At 35.2% G+C, this 19,428-nt stretch overlaps 1 long non-coding RNA gene across 1 annotated transcript in view; it reads right to left on the bottom strand.

Moving 5' to 3' along the window:
• Window positions 1-19,428, bottom strand: part of LOC125281464 (uncharacterized) — a 234,108-nt gene that overhangs the window by 130,551 nt on the left and 84,129 nt on the right. The window lies entirely within an intron of this gene.

Below are 19,428 nucleotides of genomic sequence, written 5' to 3'. Positions count from 1 at the left end.
CCAGGTTTTCCAATGGTTAAAGTCCAGCTGGGGTTGAGGACTACATGGAGGTGTGATTTGGTTGTGTCCACGTATTGGATATGTCCACACCCCATTCTAAAGATAGGCCAGAGCCTATCTTTACAGATAGGGTTCAATTTTATGTCTCCCCCCACCCAGCTTATAGCTAATAAGTATCCCAACACATCTGTAGGTTTGATAGTGGTGTGTTCTGCTCAAAAGAGGCACCTCTACTGCGTGTTCACTAGCTGACATAAGAAATCTTTGCCTCAGGAGGTGAGTGTGGCTGGGAGAGAGAGAGGGTAGAAAGGGCTGGGAGGAAGTGGGGAGGAGCACGTAAAAATGGGAGAGAGACAGAGACAGAAGGAGAATGTATTAGTCAGAAAGAGCAGAAGAAGCTGACAAGGAGGAAGCACAGAAAAAGAGGGCTGAGTCGTCCTGACCCTGGAACCCTGAGAGCAGGGCCCTAATCCTAGAGGAGCGAAGAACTGACTGGAAGAGTGAGCTACGGTGCCTCCTGACCTGATATACAAGCTTTGGTCTGAGGCATGGCTGTGCAGGTGTTGAGACTGCTTTTGTTTGTTTTTAGTTGACTCTTCACTGAAACGTGCCATAGACACAGAAAAGTGTACAAATCCTAAGTGTACAGTTTGGTGAGTTTTTCAGATACAGAATAAACCAATGCAACCACAACAATGAGAACATTACTAGCACCCAAGGAGCAGCCTGCCTGGCTGAAGGTAACAACTAGCCTGATCTTTAGTCACTATGGGTTACAGGTTTTTCTTTTTGAACTACATAAGCAGAATCAGACTGTGTGTGTGTGTGTGTGTGTGTGTGTGTGTGTGTGTGTGTATCTGGCTTCTTTTTTAAAATTTTTTTAAAGACTTTATTTATTTGAAAGAGAGAGAGAACTAGCACAGGTAGAGGGAGGCAGAGGGAGAGGGAGAAGCGGGCTCCCCACTGAGCAGGGAGCCTGATGCGGAGCTTGATCTCAGGACCCCAGTATGATGGCCTGAGCCAAAGGCAGACGCTTAACCACCTAAGCCAACCAGGCGCCCCTGTGTCTGGCTTCCTTCATTCAGTGTTCTGCTTATGAGATACACCCATATTGTTGCATATACTTGCAGTTTGTTCATTCTCATTCCTGTATATTATACAATTCCGTAAATACGCCACAATTTTAATTGACCCATTTCATAGCTGATGAGAAATTGGATATTTTCTTATTTGGGGGTTATTATAAACACTGCTGTTATAAACATTCTCACACACATCTTCAGTGAACTTACATGTGCACTTTTGTTGGGCAATATATATAGGACTGGAATTGCTAGGTCAAAAACTATAATATGCTTTGCTTTGGTAGTTAAAGCCAAATAGTCCTCTAAAGAAGTTATTCTAATTTATACTCCCACCAATGGTGTATTGGATACCAGATGCTACTCATGCATCCTTGCCAACGTTTGGGATATTCTCTTTTGTTTTTTTATTTTTACTCTTCTGGACAGTGTATAATATTAACATATTATAATTTTTAATTTGCATTTTCCTGATGATGAATTAGGTAAAGCACATTTTCATGTTATTGGCCATTTTAATAACATCTTGTTGAAGTGCTTGTTCAAATATTTTGCCCATTTGTCCAGTTCTTAAAACACTGGTTCTTTTACTAGTGGGTAAGGTAGTGGCAGTGGTGGTAATGATTGTCTTTGTCTTGTTCCTGAACTCAGAAGGATAGTTTTTTAACATGTCACTGTTAAGTAAGAGGTGTACCTAGCTGGGTTTTTTATAGATTAGTTTTATCAGGTTAAGAAATGTCCTTTCTACCCCTAGTTTCTTTTGTATTTGTATCATAAAAAGGCGTTGTTGTATTTACTGATTTTTCTGAATCCATAAAGATAATTATATGGTCTTTCTTGTTAATTCCATTAACGTGATAAAGCTGATTGATTTTTTTATCCTTGAAGTAGATGTGGTCATGATACAGTGCCTTTTTTATATATTCCTAGATTCAGTTAGCTGACATTTTGTGGAGAATTTTTGTGATTATATTCATGAGAGAGATTTGTCTACCCTTTTTATTTCTTGTAATATTCTTGTTAGGTTTTGGCATCCAGATCAACCTGATTACATAAAGCAAGTGGGAAAGGTTTTTGCTATTTTTCTATTCTCTAGAATAATCTGTATAAGATTGTTGTCATTTCTTACTTAAATGTTTGGAAGAGTTCATTTGTGATTCCATCTGGGCCTGGGATTAGGATTGTATATCTGTGTGTGTATGTGCGTGCGTGTGTGTGTACATGCACACACAAAGTTTTTAATTATAGATTCAATTTCTTTAGTAAATATAAGAATATTCAGATTTTTATTTAAACTTGTAGAAAAATTATGTGTTTCAAAGAATTTGTCCATATCATCTAAATGTTCAAATAATATTGCTGTTAAGTTATTCACAATATTCTCGCACTATCTTCTTTTTTTTTTTTTTTAAGATTTTATTTATTTATTTGACAGAGAGAGAGACAGCCAGCAAGAGAGGGAACACAGCAGGGGGAGTGGGAGAGGAAGAAGCAGGCTCCCAGCGGAGGAGCCTGATGTGGGGCTCGATCCCACAACGCCGGGATCACGCCCTGAGCTGAAGGCAGACGCTTAACGACTGAGCCACCCAGGCACCCCTCACACTATCTTTTTAATGTCTGTCTAATTTGTAGTGAGGCCCCCTTTCTTAATCCTGAAATAAATGTGTGTCTTCTCTTTTATTTTTGATCAGCTTTGCTATCTATCTATCTTCATCTTCAAGAACAAATTTTCAGCTTTATTGATTTTTTAGTATTCCACATTTTTCCAATTAATTACTTTAGAACTGTGATCTCTATCATTGCCTTTCTTCTACTTTCTTTAGATTTCTTTTACCACTCTGCATCTAAGTTGTTGAGATGGAAATTTACATCATCAATTTTTAGACTTTCTTCTTTTAAAATACTTCTGGTTATCCATGAATGTGTAACAAATCACTCACAAAGTCATTTAAAAAGGCGATAGATTGGGGTGCCTACGTGGCTCAGTTAGTTAAGGGCCCGTCTCTCCCGTCTCAGCTCAGGTCTTGATCTCAGAGTCGTGAGTTTGGGTGTGGAGTCTACTTAAAAAAAGGCAATTTATTGTTATCTTTCACATTTCTGAGGATGAAAAGACTCAGTTTGATGGTCCTCATTTGGGATTCCAAGTATGGTAGCAGTCAAGTGGCAGCCAGGGTTAAGCTTGCATAAGGCTTTTTAACTCACATGTTGGGATTGGGGCTGAGATGGCTGGAATATTTGGGTGGTTGGTGGGGGCATCTATCTCTCCCTCCACTTGCCCAACTTCAACTTTCTCACTACATGGTGGTCTCAAGGTAGAGACATTTTATAAGGTGGCTATCATTCCCTAGAGAGACATTCTAAGAGATCCAAACAGAAGCTACAAAGCTCCTATAACATAACCTTTGAAGTACATACTATCACTTCTTAGATATCTTTTGGTTAAAGCAGTCGCAGGCCAGCCGAGATTCTAGGATGTGGAGAAATTCTTTCCCACAATGTGGGAATTGCAGTGTCCAGGAAAGAAAGAAATTGATGGCAGCCTTCTTGGAGAGAGCATATGTCACAGCAATATAAATTTTCCCAAAAATAAAGTATTAGATGCATCCCACAGGTTTTCTTGTGTTATAATGTGTTATCACTCAATTCAAAATATTTCCTAATCTACATCAACCCTTCTTTGGGTTATTTTGAGGTATATTTTGAAGGTTTTTCAAACATTCGAGGCATTTCCAATCATCTTGTTAGTGTGAAATGCTATATCAATTCCACAGGGGACACAGTTTAACTTATGTGACTTTAATTCTTCAAAATTTGTTAAGGCTTGCTTTATATTCCACCATATGGTCAATTTTGGTTAAAAAAAATCTATGTTTACTGGAAAATAAGATATATTCTACAATTCTCAGGTGCTCCATTTTCTGTATGTATATATGCAATATACATATTATGTGTGTATACGTATTTTATATATATATATTTCAAATATGTATATTGAATTAGTTCAAGTTTATTAAACATGTTTTTCATATCGTTATATCCTTAAGGACTTTTTTATATGCTTGCTGTATCCGTTAGTGAAAGTGGCATAGTACAATCCCCCGATGCGATTTTACATTTGTCCTTTTAGTACTGCGAGTTGTCTTATAGGTATTTGGAAGCTGTATTTAAGTGACACACAGATTTAGAATCACCACATCTTCCTAGCAAATTAATTCTTTGTTATTGTAAAATGTTCCGCATTAGATCCAGCTATATTTCTTTCATTAAAGTTGAGGTTTAATGATATTAGTATAGCTATATCAGTTTTCTTTTGGATTGTGTTTGCATGACATTTTATGTTCTAAACTTTACTTTTAACCTTTTTTGTATTCATTTATTCAAGAAACTATATCCATATATTTTTATCTATCTATATGTGTTATTTTAAATATTCTAATATCCTTAAGTTGTGGTATTATGTCATTGACTTTAATGTAATTACTGACATATTTGGATTAAAGCTATCATTTTACTAGTTTTCTGAATTTCTATATATTTTATGTTACTTTTGCTTTGTACCATTTTGTCCTTTTAAATTTATTATTTTACTGTTCTTTTTGCACTCTATATTAGATTGTCAGTTATACATTCTTTATTATTCTTTGAGTAGTTACTCTAGATATTAAAACATCTATTATTAAATTCTAATATAAATTAGTACTTTAACCACATCCCTGGCAATGCGAGAAACTTACATTTTAACTCCATTTATGCTTTTCCTGCTTTTATGTTATTGTTATCATGCTTTTTAATTTCAGATCTTTAGTCCCCCATAAGACTTATTATTATTTTATATAGTCAATAATAACTTAGACATCCACATATTTACTTTTTCTGTTATTCATTATTGCTTCCTGCATTTCTGTGTTTCTTTCTGGAATAATGTTCCCTCTGCCTGAAAATTGCTTTTAGTATTTCTTTTCATATGGATCTTCTGGCCACAACTTTTTTTTTTTTTCAGATTTTCTTTGTCAGGAACCAATATTCTTTCACTTTAATTTTTAAATAAACTTTTACAAAATTTTTGAACAGTTTTAATTTTGCAGAAAAAACTGCAAAGATAGCACATGGTTCCTCTATACCCCATATATTCCATATTCCATTATTATAAATCTTAAATTAGTATGCTATGTTTGTTATAATAATAAGTCAATATCGGTACATTATTGTTAACCAAAGTCCATACTTTTTTCAGGCTTCCTTAGTTTTTACTTAATGTCCTTTTTGTGACCCAGGATCCCGTCCAGGCTATCATATTACATTTAGTTGTCATATACCCTTAGGTTCTTTAACTGTGACAGTTTCTACTGCTTTCCTTGCTTTTGGTGAACTTGACATTTTTGAGGAGTACTAGTCAGGTATTTTATAGAATGTCTTTCAATTAGGATTTTTATGATGTGTTTCTTATTATTAGACTGGGATTATGTGTTTTGAGGAGGAAGATCACAGAGGTAAAGTGCCATTTTCATGACATCATATCAAAGATATATATTATCAACATGGCTTAGGACTGTTGATGTCAACCTTGATCCCCAGGCTGACATAGTGTTTGTCAGGTTTCTCCACCGTAAGGTTACTTTTGTTTATCCCCTTTTCCATACTGTATTCTTCGGAATGAAGTCTTTATTCGTAGCCCACGTTTAAGGAGCAGAGAGTTATGCTTCACTTCTTTGAGGATGAAGTACTAATGTAGATTATTTGGCTCTCTTCTGCACAGATTTGCCTATTCTTCTCCATTTATTACATCTTAATTTTTGAAGAAAATTTTCAGTGGAATAGAATTCTAGGTTGGCAGTTGTTTTAAGCATTTCAAAAGTGATATTCCACTACCACTTAAATTTCCTTTTGAATATAATGTGACTTTCTGTCTGCATTTAAGATTTTCTCATTGTCCTTTTTTTCTCAGATGTTTTACTATGATACATTTTGTGTGTTTTGTTTTGTACTTTCCCTCCTTCGAGTTTGTAGTGCCTCTCAATTTTGTGGTTTTATGTCTTTCAGTTTTAGAGAAATTGTATCTACCATTCATTATCTCTTTGAATATTGCTTTTGCCCCATTTTCTCTTTTCTTCCTAGTACTGCATAACACGGTATGTATGACTTTTGATCTATATGTCATTTATCTTATGCCTTTTTTTTCTGTTTTGTTTTGTTGTATCGTCTTTATTTTCTTTCTTTACTTCCATCTAGATATATTCCACTAGATATATTTCTGTCTTCTAGGTTACTAATTCTATAAACAGCTGTTCATAATATACCATAATTCCATCTACTTCATTTTCTGTTAAAGTTTTCTTTTCCATTTCTACTGTTTACATTTGGTTATTTTTATAAATTCTTCTTCTCAGGTGAAACTTTCCATCTTGTCATGAATTTTCTCATTTTTATAAATCCATTCTTCTTGGATTTGCTTTATGATATTGAAGCTGGACCTTATAAATATCTCTACATTGCCAGGTGGTGCAATGTTAAGTCTTCTTAGTAGAGGACCTGGAGGAATGCTATAGAGGAAGGGGCTCATACCTCTGAGGCCAGTGCTTTGTGTTTGGCAGTGTGTACATTGTGGCTGCCAGCAGGCTGCTTCCTTGTCAGTGGGAAGCTTCTTCACTAGCAAGCTACCCTGCCAGTGGTGTAGGAGAGACGAGGGGTACCAACCCTTCAGCTAGTCTCACCAGTATCTCAGCAAGCAGTTTCTCAGTGAAGCTCACTGCTGCCCCCAGCAACAGGCTCCTGCCCAACATCCCTGCCAGCAGCACTTCTGCAAAGCTTTATGCCATCTCATGGGCCATAGTAAATATTACGTAAATGAAATATTAAAATAATGAGTATCATCTGTAAGGATCCCTTTCCACATATGTCTGCTTAATTTAAACCTAACAATAAATGCACATTATTAACAAATGTCAGACAAAATTTGGCCTTTCAAAAACTCATAATCAAAATGATAAAATGGGACTAACAGGAGATAAGAAATAAAAGATGATTAGACATTTTATCAGTCAAAATGACTAGTGTACAAAAATGGTATAAAAAGGACCTAAAATCTCTTTCTTCTACGCAGAAAGAATTTTAGTAGCACACAATATAGCAAGAGATATTTTACAAATACACTTTATATTTTTGAACCTAAAATAATACTAGTAGTAAAAAGTATAAAAGAAAAGGCTAATAGACTTCACAATATAAACTTTAAAATCTCCCATTCAGAGTGACCAAAATTAATAGACAAATAAGAAATGAAGAAAAAAATTGACATATATAACGCAAGGGGTAGAAGCCTCAAATATATAAAATAATTAATATGTATCAAAAGGAAAAGATAAGCTCTCCCAAACAGAAATTTGGTCTAATAAAATGAAATACATTCAAATCAGAAATATAAATATATAATAAATATCAAATGTTGTTAAGCTTAATTGACAAAGAAATCAAAACTAAAATAAAATGATATTCTTTCTCTATCAGATTTACAAAGACTAAAATCAATGCTAATGTGTGTAGGGGTTGTTAGGGTGTGGCAAAAGGGATGTACCATATTTGCTAGTGAGAGTACAAACTGGGAAATAATTTCTGATTCAACTGTCATCAAAAATCAGACAGTGGTTAATATGTCATATTACCCAAAACAATCTACAGATTTAATGCAATCCCTATCAAAATTCCAGTAGCATTTTTTATAGAACTAGAACAAATAATCCTAAAATGTATATGGAAGCACAAAGATCCCAAATAGCCAAAGTCATCTTCAGAAAGAACAAAGCAGGAGCTATCACAAGCCCAGATTTCAAGATATACTAAAAAGCTATAATAATCAAACAGTATGATATTGGCAAAGGAAAAAAAACAAAAACAAAACACAGACACATAGATCAGTGGAAAAGGATAAAGAGCCCAGAAATAAACCCATGCTTATATGGTCAATTAGTCTTCAACAATGGAAGCAACTCAAGTGATAATGAAGATATGATACACACACACACACACAATGGAAAATTAACTGAACCATTAAAAAGAATGAGATATTGCCATTTGTGACAACATGGATGGACTGAGAGTATTTTGTTAACTGAAATAAGTCAGAGACAGAAAGACAAATAACATATAATTTCACTCATATGTGGAATCAATAAAACAAAACAAACAAAGCAGAAAAAGACTCACATACACAGAGAACAAACTGGTGGTTGCCAGAGGGGACAGGGGTCAAGGGATGTGCAAAATAGTTAAAGGGAGAGAGAAGTATGGGCTTTCAATTATGGAATAAATAAGTCACAGGAATAAAAGGCCCAGTATAGGAATATCGTCAGTGGTATTGTAATAGCATTGTATTGTGACAGATGGTAGCTACACTCACGGTGAGCACAGCATAACATACAGACTTGTCAAATCACTATGTTGCATACCTAAAAGTAATGTAAAATTATTTGTCAACTATACTTCAATTTAAAAAAATAAATTAAAAAATCAGAACTTCTGCACTCAGCAATTCTACTTCAAGAATATATCCAAGGGAAATAACTACAAGTGTCCATAATGATTTACATATTTTTTAAATCAGATGAGGAAAAATGGAAAGTACGTATCATATAGTAGAATTTTAAGTTAATTATAATACATCCAAACAAAGGACCACTATCCAAGAATTAACAATCAATTCCAGGGAACTATTTATTCACCTCTGCAAATGTCACAACATAATAAGGGTGTGTGTCTGTGTGTGTGTGTGTGTGTGTGTGTGTGTATATATATATATATATATATACATACATATATATAATGGTAACCCCATATGTATCTACTTATCTTGTTACCTTACATATCAATATATCTTATTAGAAAAAAATGCAAGAACATAGTCAAAAATGCTAAAAGTACCTATCTCTGAATGAAGTTGATGATTTTTTAAGACTTTATTTATTTACTTGACAGAGAAAGAGAGAGAAAACAAGCAGGAGGGGCAGCAGGCAGAGGGAGAGGAAGAAGCAGGCTCTCCGTTGAGCAGGGATTCCAATGCGGGGTTCAATCCCAGGACCCAGGATCATGACCTGAGCTGAAAGCAGATGCTTAACTGACTGAGCCACCCAGGTGCCCTGAAGTTGATGATTTTATGTTTTGTTGCCCTGTATTTGCCTGTTTCCCAACTTCTTTGTAATAAGTATACTTTGAGAAAAATAGCACAATAAATGCAAAAAAATGTTTAAAGTTAAGGCTAAAAGGTTTCTAGTACCTCTCTTTCCTTTTTATACACTCTGCCATGGTGCACAATTACATCACTTTTAGTGTATTCATTTGAATTTTAGAATTTATAATGTGTTTTTTAAAAAATGAATAATTTTTAAGATTTTGCTATTTTGCTTTTTAAAACGCTTTGTGAGGAACTTAAAGCTACTCAATGATATAGAATGTCGGCATTTTATTCAGTTCAGTTCCCATTGCCAAGGCTGTATCACCAATCATTTGGATGCTCCATACTTGAGAAAGGAGCAATGCATGCCAATGTTTTTGGTCTCTGGAGGCATCTTCACATTCAAATGATAAGGACAGCATTCTAGAACCCCCAGTGGAAGTTATATGAGAGATCGTGTGTTCTTATGAAAATTTGATCCATGCTTCTGTACTGAAGATTTGATGAAAGGAAAGGATGTCACACATTTCATACCAATAACCTCCTGCTAGGTGTAAAGTAGAAACCCTTTAAGGACAGCTAAATGTAACAGACAGGCCACTTGCCTGAACACACAATTCTGAATAGAGTAGGTCTTATTTGGCTTAAGTCTTCATCTGCCAGAGTACAAATGAACACAAGAGTAAAGCCCTTTATGAAATGTTTGTTGCTAACTTCACAGTTCTTAATTTTGTCATCTGTACGCTATAGAAAAAGAAAGTAATTACTTTATAATGCTTCTGTAGGAATCAAATTAAATAATACACTTAAAATACTTAGCACAGTTTCTAACATCAAGTAAGTTCTATAAATAGTAGCTATTATTATTATTTATTAGCTAAGCATTAGCTATTATTATCACATGCTTGAGAACTCAAACCTGGTTCATAGGAGGCACTCAATTGGCTTTCCCTGTTTACTTTATATTGAACATGAATTCAGTTTTAATATGGATGGAATAAATTTATAGTAACATATATCACATTTCTTGTACTACAACAGAGAAAGCTCAAAAGCAATTTTGTTTTTTCTCTGATAGCACTGTTTTCATGCAACCCTGCTGTATTTATACATAATCTGAGATTTTTTTAAAAATTGGCTAAATAATTCCACCAAAGGATAGACTTCATTACTAGTGCTTGTTCACTGGTCAACTGCATATTGACATTAATAAATATAAAATATAAACATGCATTTCTGCTTCTGTTGTTTTCTACTTTAAAAAGCAAACAATAAAGCATGGTACACATATGGTGACCTCATGTACTAAAAAATGAAAATATAAAGTTATTGTTATCAACTGAAAATCAGTGTTCATAAGTAAAAAAATTTGAAAGTCATTGGCTTTGAAGATGGTTCTAAAAACCAAGTCAATACTTAGGATTTTAAATTGCAATGTTATAAGATACTCACTGCATGATAGATTTCAGGCTGTTTCATGTGTCCAATGTCATTCAAGGTTGCAAATAAATTTGGCCTTTCAAAAGCAAGATGAATGACAAAAATTCTCTGACATATAGCAAGTCTTCCAGGTTAGGCATGACAAAAGTTCAATGATATCATCAAGGCTATCAATCCATCTGTAATGACATACTGCAGTCTCTTCAAGAATTAAATATGATGTTTGCAAGAGCAGTGTTGCATTTCTGGTTGTAGGACAAAATAAAACGACTGCAAACACATAAAAGGTCTGTTAAATTAGCTACACAAATAGGCTGTTAATTTCTATATTTAAACAAAATTTGTGAATTTGGGCTCCTTATAGTTGATTGTTTTCTTAAAACATTCTTCTATTCTAAAATCATGTGATCCATTTAGTCTGTTTTTATGTAGTTTTAGGAATAGCTTACACTGCTTTCAGGAACAAAGCAAATACTAAACATAGGTGGCCACAGTGCAGAGTAAAGAGGCAAAATTAGAACTGTTTTATTTTACTCATATCTTTCTCTAAGCGAAATGTTTGGCCCAATTTAGTGTGTGTATTTTTGTTTTTAAAAGAGTGTGTGTTAGGGCACCTGGGTGGCACAGTCGTTAAGCGTCTGCCTTTGGCTCAGGGCGTGATCCCAGCGTTCTGGGATCGAGCCCCACATCAGGCTCTTCCGCTATGAGCCTGCTTCTTCCTTTCCCACTCCCCCTGCTTGTGTTCCCTCTCTCGCTGGCTGTCTCTCTCTGTCAAATAAATAAATAAAATCTTTAAAAAAATAAAATAAAAAAAATAAAAGAGTGTGTGTTTGCTTTGTGAAAATTACCCAAAAGTGCACACACATCTTATGTATCATGCTGATTTTCAAATCAATAGGCTTCATGAAATGAATGACCTAAGATTCTTATTGCAATTAGTTTTTACAGCAAATCAGTCGATTTTTCTGTAGGTCCCAAGCTTAATGTAATTCTCTATAGGTTAAGATAAGATATGGCATTAATCAACATCTCTGAGAAATTCATACTTGCCCTAAATATAATTAGGAAATGCATTTAAACAACGTTCTGGGTTTTATGACCTCATTTTGAGATTATGGAATTACTCATGAAGGATAATAATAATATATTTATAATGAAGAATTTAGATAATGCCAGAAGAATAACTTCTATACATGATTTTAGTTCTAGGATTTTGCTTAAATTGGTGCATGTGGTTTTATTTCAAGGCTTGGGCAGTCCATTCAATCCCTAGTCACTAGAGAACAAACTATGAACCTCAAAACAAAAATCTTGACCTTTATGAGTCTCCTGAGGTCCAACCACATTCTTTCTCATACTATTCATCAGTGGTTGTGGAGAGAAAGAGAGGAGGAATGTAGAAATATACTAGACTCCTCGAGAAAGTATCAGAGAAGATCGTTCCTTATGAACCAATAACTTCAGGACAATGGTAGGAACAGATGTCACATTAGTGCTAATAGTGTTTGTTTTACACATAACATTGATCTACCCTCCAATGTGTCAAAAAGATAAATTTTAAATGTAGCTATTTATTTATTTGTGAAGTGCAGGCCCTACCATGACCTAGAAAATTCCCCAGTCCAAGGTATAATAAGTGTTATAATTTCCAGATTGCAAAACTCAACTATTAATTTACATTTTAGAAATAAAAGAGGTGAAGCTCCAAGAAAATAATAGTTATTGCTTCTTTAAATAACTTTATTGAGATATATTTGTCTATTTTATATATATATATATATATATATATATATATATATATATATATATATAGCAAAGATCACCACAATCAAGGTAATTAAGTTACTCATCACTTCTACATAATTACTACTGTGCAAGTGTATGTGTGTGTGTGTGGTGATAAGATTTAGATTTAATATATAAAAAACTGGTAAAATTCAATAGCAAAAACCCAAAATAACTCAATTTTTTAAATGTGCAAAGGACCTAAATAGACATTTTTCAAAAGATACACAATGACCAATAGGTTGTGAAAGGGTTGTCAATACCACACTGATTATTAGGAAAAATGCAAAATAAAACCACTATGAGATATCACTCATACTTGTTAGAATGGCAATTATGAAAAAGACAAAAGATAATAAGTGTTGAAGAGAATGTGGAGAAAAAGAAACCCTTGTACCCTGTTGGGGGAAATGTAAACTAGTATAGCCACTACGAAAATAGTATGAAGTTCCCCAAAAAATTAATAATAGAAATACCATATAGTCTAGCAATTTCACTTCTGGGTATATATCCAAGGGAAATGAAATCTGAATTTCAAAGAGACATCTATACTCCCATGTTCATTGCAGCATTAGTCACAACAGCCAAGACATAGAAACAACCTAAATGTTTGCCAATGAACAGATGGATAAAGAAAATGTGGTATATATACACAGTGGGATATTATTCAGCCTTAAAAAAAAAAAGAAAAGAAAAAAAAAAAAGAAGGAAATTCTGCCATTTGCAACAACATGGATGAAACTGGAGGGCGTTATGTTAAGTGAAGTAAGCCAGACACAAAAAAACAAATGCTATATGATCTCACTTTTATGTAGAATCTAAAATAATCAAACTCACTGAAGCAGAGAGTAGAATAGTGGTTGATTGCCAGGAGGAGAAGGGAGTGGGAAATGAGATGTTGGTCAAAGAGTACAATTTCAGTTGTAGAAGATGAGTGGGTTCTAGAGATCTAATGCATAGCATGGTGATGAGAGTTAACAATACTGTATTGTACAGTCATTCATTCACTTAGTAAATATTTACTGGATGTCTCTTTTATGCTGGGCCCAGAGAATCCAGGGATCAAACCCATTATTATTATTATTTATTATTATTATTATTATTATTATTATTATTATTATTTTAAGATAAACCTCCAATCCTGTGCTAAATAGCTTACTGGCTCGTGTGGGACATACAATTCAATAAGTTGTTATAAATTAACTAAAGATAAGATGGAAATTCAAGCTCACTGAAATCCAAGCTTTTGGACTCCAAAGTAGTTTCACTCTGCTCCAGTGCAAGCTGTCTATTAAGAAAGTATTTCCTCATTAAAATACTCACCATCTAATTAATTTACCCTCCACCCCCCATCTAAACTGCCATGTCGTTGTAACATGGTTGGAAGTCATTACTCAGATACAACATATAACTACTCAATCCCTGGTCAGTCACCTTTTAAACATTCTATTATTCTTCCCTTGGTTCATTTTTAACCATAAAAGAAAAAGCTCACTATGTGAAAACATTTCCTGACCTTCACAGTACTGATTCGAAGGAGAGATTTCTGCGACACAGTCATGTAACGTGGAGGCTTTACTTAAAGCATTTATTTAAAATGTCCACAAATCTCCTCAAGCTTTATTTTCTGGTGTAGAGCAAAAGTGGCTCTGAAGTCAGAATGGGTTCAAATTCTGACTAACTACTTGTTAGCTGTGTGACTGCTACTGATAGTGCTGTTATGTATCAAATCAGTCCAAAATTTGATAGCTTGAAAGCAACAATTTTTATGTTGTCTCACAATTCTGGTGGATCAGGAATTTGGGAGAGACATGGGCAATACTACCTCCAGATCTCTCATAAGCTGCAGTCAGATAGTGTGAGTGGAGCTGGAGCTGCTGGGGGCTGGCCAGGCACCCCTCTCTCTCCCCAGAATGGTCTCTCTTTAGAGCCACTTTGGACTTCCTCAAGGCATGACTGACAACATGGCAGCTCAGGACTCTAGTACAAGTGTTCCAGTGATCCAAGGGGATGTTGTGTCTTATTTCCTAACCTGGCCTTGAAGTCACTCAGTGCCACTTCTGCCACATTTTGATGGCTTTATGCAAGTTCCAAACCCAACTAGATGCAAACAAAGGAATTAGACTTCCCCTCTTAATGTGGGAATGGCAAGATTTAAGAAAAACATATGGAAAGAGAGATATTGCTATGGCCATCGTTAGAAAATAAAATCTGCCACAGTGACATTGGGTAAGTCAGCTAACTTTTCTGTGCCTCAGTTTCTTTACCTCTAAAATGGTTATAATATATGTCACTTCATTGGATTCTGGGGATTTAAAGGAGCTAATACATTTTCAGTGCTTAGAACAGTGCCTAGCTTGGGGAATGTCATTCCTTAAATTTAATTTTTTAAATTTAATTTAAATTAATTTTATTTAAATTTTATTAGTATCTTCAAGTCTCAGCACAAGTATCACCTCTACTGTGGAGCCTTTCCTCTTACTCTCACTGATTTTTCATTCCTTCTTCCAGCTTAGCATGGCTTTGAAGTTATCTCTTTTTTAATACATCTCTTCAGATTTTATTGTAATTATATGTTCACAGGCCTAGATCCTCCAGTGTACTGTGAACTTCTCAAGAGAAGGAAACAAAATGGCTGCTCAGTAACACAGATTTGATTTTTAGGGAACGACTCAGTCCAAAGTACAGGTACAAAACATACTGATGAAAATGTAGATGAAAGAAGATGTTGAAAACAAACTAGGATAATACAAAATAAAGAAGGTGGGGTGTAGTGGATAATGAATGACTTCCACTTAGGTTTACTCTCCCGTCAAACCTTTAAATGTTACAATTGCCCTGAGAAGGGTTGCAAGAAATGAGGATTTCCAGATGAGAAAATAGAGCAGGGAGTTGAAAGCTTTGGCCTTGAATTAACGTCTAGAGAGTGGATTAAATTTGTTGTAATAGACTAGCTAAAATTTAACTAGCTTTCTTATCACTGGACTCTAGCATTTAAAGTGTCTGCAATTAGAACATTTACTGAAAGAAAACTGCATTTGAGAATGAACATCAGCTTTAAACTTGTAAATGATGGGAAAATCCACAGCATTCTATTCCTTTTATCAGAGAAAGAGACATTAACGGCAATCTAATACAACAAAAAATATCTGTCCCTGGGTATCATACAGAATTCCACAGAATCCATAGTAACACGCAAGATTGAGTTTCTTTTACCATCAGGAAGGTACCTGTAAATCACGGGAGAGTGCTTTAAAATCATAAGTGAGTTTTGGTTTCACACCAAGAGCAATCATTTAAATTCAATAAAAAAAAGAAAATCATAGTACATGAAAATTTCAAAAAGCCATTTGTGAATAACAGCTCTAGAATTATTATTATTGCTGTTATTATTATTGTTTTGCTCCAGAGTCTAGAGATGTTTAAAAATGAATTTTTCGGTCGAACTCTAGGAACGTCAGATCTCAGAAACAACAGGTGAAGAAATTCTAATTAGCTGTGATGAACGTTGATTATAGAGCACGGATATAACAATGATTACAAAAGGAAAAAAAAAGAGATGATGCATCAGTCTCATGTATCAAGTGTGGTCGTGTAATTAGAGAAATTTAATCACAGCCGGCATATGTGATATATTTGTATTTGCTCCATTTTGTGGATTCACAGGCAGAACTTCCTCAGAAAAGACAAAAGAAATAAAAGCATTCCTATTTTATAAGCTTTACCTCTAAACCATTTACTTCATGAAGGTCTTTTTTTCTTGTTCTTTTTCTACTTCTTCCCCACACCCCACAGAAAACCCACTTCTTCTTCAGCAAAATACTCAGTACAAGACCTTATTAGGTTGTTCTTTGTAGAATGTCCCCAGCTCTTTAGGATTAATGGAAGATATGCATAGCTCATAGGGAAAAATAGGGTCTGTTTTATCCGAAACATTTGATTTTAAAGATATGGTCCTTCATCGGAGTTTCTGAAGGAAATAGAGTATAATCATGGCGTCCTCTAAAGACGAGGCCATGAATAGTGCCAGTGCTCTCAGGTTCTGCAACATCCGCCTGAGCTTTGCTGGCTCCTGAGTAAGTCCCAACATAGGAGAAATCACTTGGCCAGCTGAACTCTCACAGAAGATTCAGTCACCTGTTAGAAGGTCACTAGGTTTGTCTTGAACAAGAGTCTGTCTTGCAGCTTGTTGTTTTTTGATTTCCTGATTAAGTGATGGATGAGAAGAGGTCGCCTGGGCAGTACAGAACCAAAACCAAAACAAGACAAAACAAAACTCTCACAGAAACCTCAGCTGGCCCACATTATTCCCAGCAAGAGAAGATTTCTGCTTTGCACTGATTACTCATAAAGCTTTTTCCCCAAGCAAAAAAAAAAAAAAAAATTTTTTTTTTGCTAATGTTGTTCTATAATTAGGTGTTTCTGCTGGAATTAGGAGCAAACATGAAAAAGCTGTTCCTGCAATACATTTGTAAAAGGTATCTGAGTTATCATTGGTGAGGCTGGATTAAACTACACAGTTTATCATTATGACAGTGTATCTGTGTTTGCTCTAGAAACTCCACTTAAGTATAGTCCCCCTTATCCATGGAGGATATGTTGCAAGGCCCCCAGTGGATGCCTGAAACCTTGGATAGTAACAAACCCTATACTAGGTATACTACATTTTTTCTATACATACATACCTCTGATAAATTTAATTTATAAATCTGGCAGAGCAAGAGAATAACAACAATAACTAATAATAAAGTAGAACAATTATAACAAGATAGTGTAATAAAATGTATGTGACTGTGGTCTCTCCTCTCTCTCAAAATATCTTATTGTGCTATACTCACCTTTCGCCTATGATATAATAAAATGCCTAACGATGAGAGGAAGTGAGGTGAATGACATAGGCACTGCAATGACAAGGCACTACTGAGCTTCTGAGAATAAGTCAGAAGAAGGATCACCTGCTTCCCAGCCAAAGTTGACTGTGGGTAACTGAAACCGAGGAAAGCGAAACTGTGGGTAAGAGGGACTACTTCATAATAAAAGAGAGAAATAGCATGAATCGTTAGAAGTTTACACCCCCCCCCCCACACACACACCCTTACCCTTTACACATTAATACTTTGCGTAGTTTCTTTAACATTTGTATATAATTTTCCAGACTCAACCTGATACAATGCAAATATAGTCACCCGAATGAGAATCTTGCTTAAGATATTGAGGAGTCCATCATCCTGCAGTTTAAACTATAGAAATTCTCTCTTTGATAGAAGATGAATTTTTGTACAAACATACTGTAAAAATGGGAAGAAAACATATCCTATTTTCACTTGCATCCAATAAAGATCTCTGTATATCAAAAAAGAGATCCCAATTCCTTTTCATGACTTATTCATAAAAGAAATTAGATGTCATCCCTCCTTCCCCCAACACACACATAAACCACACTATTTGATTAAACTTTGGTACATGACACAAGTGTTCAAATGCCTGTTGGGACAAGGAAATTGTCCCAATACATGAGTGAAGCAGGTGCCATTTATAGATGTTCTGTTTATATTGTGTAAGTGGTGGGCAAGGGTAAGATTGTTGACAAGAAGAAAGCAGGCCTGGTGTCTGATCTTCTGCTATGTTAAGAGAAAGTGTAAATTTCATAGGAAATCCCTCAATCTTTAAATACTGGCACAATTCATATGGACCAAACAAAGAATTCTTTAGGCTGATTGGACCTACCAGCTACCAGTTTGCAAACTCTTCTGTACTACGGCTGCTGAAAGGATTAGCAACAGGAGGGTGAACCTCTGGGACAGGCTGTGGCCAGAGGATGACAGAGTGGAACCAGACAGACCAGAACCCCATGCCCAATGGCCTTATAAGAAAATCTGCTTGGGCTGTGACATACTTCAAACTAAGTTAAGCTAAATCAATAACTTGGATGAGCAAATAATAGAGGGAGATTGTAGGGGAGACGAGAATTACCCAGAGAAAGATGTCAAGGAAAGCGGACAGTTACAGAAAACATTGGTCAGTTGAGGGGGCCCCTAGAAAACCAGCTCACCCCAGATAACTAGATATCAAATATTAATCACAGAGGAAGAAACAATAAATTTCCATGAACAGTATTAAGAATGAATGAACTCTGGCATTGTTTATGCCAAAGTGAAAATTTTCAGGCCACCTGCTTTGACTTCTTAAAATCATATATGTCAGATTGGGCCCCAGAAAAAGGGCATGATGAAACATAAACTACGTGAAGAATTTAAATGTCACAGCAAATGCATATTTTGTTAGCTGATAAATTAGCACAGGGACAACCAAGGTTTATAATTTAAGAGTTGACATAAATTACTGTGCAGTTACATGGCAATTGAAATGTGTAAGAGACTTCTTTGATAATCTGCAATTACCCACTTCACTGGTATCCTCTGAACATTTAAATATAAGGATGAAGATTAAAACCCTGTTTTATCTTGATGTCTTTCAGCAGTCACACCTTTAGCTATGGCATACGGCACACATGCAGAAGAACTGGCACCAAGCCTTCTGTACCTCCTGTGGAACCAACCATTAAATGTGAAGAACATTTTTTCAATAACTTAGAGGTTTTCTTGACCAAAATTTCACTGCCTTGACAGTCTGAGAGGGCTGAAGAGGACCACTTAATGAGGGAGGGATGCTCAAAAGCAGGTTGAGCATGAGGTCACCCGAACGGTGGGTTGGGCGGATATATTCTATTTAGAAGACAAGCAAGGGCAAAAATAACACCATGGCCATCTCCAAGGTAAGAGAAAATGAGACTGTCTTCTGAAAGAATCTGCTATTTAGAGAGTGAAGAACAAGTGAGTACTTGGATTGGGAAGCAAGGTCAAGCTAATAAAAGCAGAAAGTAGAAATTGTCACTCTGTCTAAAAAATAGCACCTTGATCTCAAACCAAATTAAGAGTAAATTCCATAGCTACCTTG

The sequence above is a fragment of the Ursus arctos genome, unplaced genomic scaffold, assembly GCF_023065955.2.
Source record: "Ursus arctos isolate Adak ecotype North America unplaced genomic scaffold, UrsArc2.0 scaffold_4, whole genome shotgun sequence".
Lineage (NCBI taxonomy): Eukaryota > Metazoa > Chordata > Mammalia > Carnivora > Ursidae > Ursus > Ursus arctos.
This window is presented reverse-complemented; position numbering and strand designations above follow the sequence as displayed.